This window comes from Carlito syrichta, unplaced genomic scaffold (genome assembly GCF_000164805.1).
Source record: "Carlito syrichta isolate Samal-C Ts95f unplaced genomic scaffold, Tarsius_syrichta-2.0.1 Scaffold315361, whole genome shotgun sequence".
NCBI lineage: Eukaryota > Metazoa > Chordata > Mammalia > Primates > Tarsiidae > Carlito > Carlito syrichta.
The window spans coordinates 1-3,770 of record NW_007259457.1 but is presented as its reverse complement, the minus strand read 5'-3'; the positions used below and the strand labels follow the sequence as shown (position 1 = coordinate 3,770).

At 36.6% G+C, this 3,770-nt stretch overlaps 1 pseudogene; it reads right to left on the bottom strand.

Moving 5' to 3' along the window:
* Nucleotides 1-1,526: 1,526 nt before the first annotated feature.
* LOC103275214 lies at nt 1,527-2,216 on the bottom strand (annotated as a pseudogene).
* Between the last annotated feature and the right edge of the window lie 1,554 nt (nt 2,217-3,770).

Sequence of the window (3,770 nt, the reverse complement as noted above, 5' to 3'; positions counted from 1 at the left end):
TCTAGTATATATAATATAATATTGACTTGTTTGACTAATAAACCTGTAAACGTTTAGAAAGAACATAGCTAAATAGAATTAAAATGTAAGCTTGTATTACATTAAGAGTGATAACTCAGAAGGCCTAGCTGTTTGCATTAAATCAACAATAACAAACCAGTATTATTTGTCAAAGATTTGCTTAATTATGTGAGCATGAATTTTTAAAACATTTGGGTTGATTTTTATAGAAATACTTATTTTCCCATACTGTATGTTTTAGAAGTTCTGATTTTTAAAACAATTCTGGGAGTTTTAGGACAATTTTATTTATATAAGCACTTATTTATTCTTAAGACTATTAGAACAGATTTTTATGTGATTTATAAATTAATTTGGTAATACATCCAGAAGCAGAGAAAGATCACATATACATGACATATCTACATACATACATGTATATATAAACACAGAGACAGCCACAAATAGAGATCTTATAGTTTTCATACTAAAATTTTAACCATGAGTCAGGCATAAGCATATGAATGCAAAACTCAGTTGTTTATTTAATAATTGGCTTTCATATTTGTCCCCCATTGTATTCTTATCAGGAATGTGTTTCTGACAAAATGAGGTTACCTGCTCAATATGAGGGCTAAAGCTTTCTACCAATATTTGTGGAGACATGTAAAATTTTCTTTCCCCTGATAAATAATCTGATGGAGACTGGACTAAATTTGGAGTGGAGGACTGAGAATACACCAAGCAGCCATCACAGTGACTCCCAAACCCACCTGAGTAGAATAAAAAATCCATTTGTTTCTAATGAGGTTTTTCAGCTTCGGGTATTTGTTTATGGAGTCTCTGAGCCCCTAACAATGGTACATGGCCTAAAGCTATAGTGGCCATGAGGAGTTGGGGAGCTGAAATGGAAAAGGCACAATCTGACAGGGGTAGAAAGAGGGATAGAAAAAGTAGAGGTGTTGAGGGTACATGGGTGAAAGGATTTAAGGGAGGAGGCGATGCTAAATGAAGGAAGTAGGTGCAGAGGTGATGGAAGGAAGAGGTCTTCGATGAGCCAGTCTAGTGAGGTATCAAGTTTTCTACTGAAGTTTCAATTTATCCCACATGAAATCTTGCTGTTTTGGGAGATAATGGACTGAATGAGTGTCATTGTGGCAGAAGATATAGTTATCTGGGGTGATGGAGATGGAGGTTCCCAGTAGATAGAAAGTTATCCATGGGAGGAATAGAAGAAAGTAGAGGAAGGAGCCAGGTAGGAAAAGTGGGTTCCATGTACAGCCGTTGTCTGGGAATGAGAGGGGTCCCTTGTACGAACCCTGGTGAGGAGTAGAAAAAAGAAATAGTGTGTTAAGATTTGCTTTGTGGCCTAATATATGACCTGTCCTAGATAATGTTCCATATGTATGAAGAAGAATGTGCATTCTGCTGCTGTTGGAAGACGTGTTTCTCTATGTCTATTATGCCCATTTGGTCTGTATTGTTGTTCAAGTCCACTGTTTCCTTATTGATTTTACTTTCCTTTTTTAAAGTAAAATAAACACCTTTATTACATAAGTTAAGACGAGAGGGAGGAAGATTTGTTTGCCTTTCTGGGCCTTGAGTTTCCTTGTCTGGAACTCTAGATCCTTGCCTTCTATCACATAGCCATCTGTTGGGCCACACATGCTCAGTGTTGCTGCAATGCACACAAGAAGTTTGCCCTGCTGGAACTGCTCCTCCAGAAGACTGCTGACTTAGGCATTTTTGTTCCTTTTATCATATTTCTTTTGATTTTTAAAATGTTTTTAAAAAATTAAACTCACTTCCTCCTCAGAAGCCAGCTTGGCCCCCTTCTTGTGGCCCAGAGGCAGCACATAATGGGTCTCATATCACTGTCTGTATAGGTGGTGTCAATGACCACAATGCAGTTCTTCACCAGGGTCTTGGTGCAGACCAGCTCATTATTGGATGCATTGTAGACAACATGGGTGATCCTTATTTTGTAGCTACAACACTCTAATCCCCAGGAGAAGTTTCCTATGTTCAGCCTCAGGGTATAGTATTTCTTGTTACTTCTCTGTACACAGACTGTGTGTATGTGGTGGGGGCCAATCTTAGTATTGGCAATGGTATGTCCCAGATCATACTTCCACTTTCTGTGGTTGAGTTTCTCTTCTCCCCTGGCTTGTGGCCCTTGTTGTCTCAAGAGATACCCATAGCTGGATCCTGAGTTTCTGTGGTAAGGGACTGGAGGCCTGGAAGGGTTCTGCTAGCTACTGAGTCCCCTCCCTGATTTTTTATTTTCTGTCTAGATGATCTGTCCATTGTTGAAAGTAGGGTATTGTCGTCCACACCTATTTTTGTATTGCTCTTTATTTTAACTTTTCAATTCTGTTATTATTTGCTAGGTATATTTAGGTGTTCCAGTATTGGGCTCACATATACTTACAATTGTTATATCCTTTTGATGAATTGCTATTTTTTCATTATCCAGTAACCTTCCTTGTTTCTTCTGACAGTTTTTGACTAAAAGTCTATTTTGTTTAATATCAGTATAGCCACATGCGCTCTCCTTTGGTTACTGTTTGCATGGCATATATTTTTCAATTTCTTTACTTTCAGCCTATACGAGTCCCTAAAACTAAAATGAATCTCTTAGAGGAAGCATATAACTGGATCTTTCCTTTAAAACCACTCAGCCAACCACCTTGAGAATTTTGGCTGGAAAATTTAATTCTGGGTCAATCAAGGTAAGTATTGATAGATTATAACTTATTATTGCCATTTAATTTATTGTTTTCTGGCTACTTTGTAGATCTCTTGTTCTTTTCTTTCTCTCTTGCTATCTTCCTTCATGATCTGATGGTTTTCTGTAGTTGTACTCTCTGATTCATTTCTCTTTATCTTTTGTGTATCTGCTACAGGTTTTTACTTTGAGGTAACCATAAGAATTGCATAAAACATCTTATAGCTGATAATAACTTAACTTTTATTATATACAAAAACTCTATTCTAACATACATTTCATGTATTTTTATATTACAATTTTCTCTTTTTCTATAATGTCATTGTAATACTATCTCTGTAAATTAGTACAAGCCACTTAACCACAGTATCTCTGTCACTGTATTGAATGAATTATGAGAGTAGTAACCTGAATGTTTGTACAAAGTTCATCAAGGGGTCAAATACATTTAATCATGTTCCAAAACATCAGAAAAACAAAAGAATAAAGTTGTTACACATAATAACTCCATGAATTATTTTCTTTTTTTTTTTTTCCATTAATCAGTATTTTTTATTATGGTTTTGTGGGGTACAGTTAAGGGTTAGGTGTACAATGACGTTTCATTCAGGCACCCTGTAAATAAAAAGTGTTTTCCCATCCCCCGACAGATATTTGCTACTGTTAATCCCATCCCCCCCCCCCCATAGTTTCCCAGTACCATCCGTCATTTTCTCATAGTATTGCATTGGATGTTCAAGGTCCATTATATGAGTGAGAACATGTGATATTCGGATTTTTGTTTTTGTGAGAGGTCACTCAGTATTATAGACTCTAGTTCCATCCAGGTTGCAGCGAAATTCATGATTTTGTTCTTTTTTATGGCTGCGTAGTATTCCATCGTGTATATGTACCACATTTTTTTAATCCAGTCCTCTTTTGATGGGCAGCATGGTTGTTTCCAGGTTCTTGCTATTGTGAACAATGCTGCAATAAACATACGTGTGCAGGTATCTTTTTTATAGAGTGATTTGTGTTCTTCAGGTATATCCCAGTAGGGGAT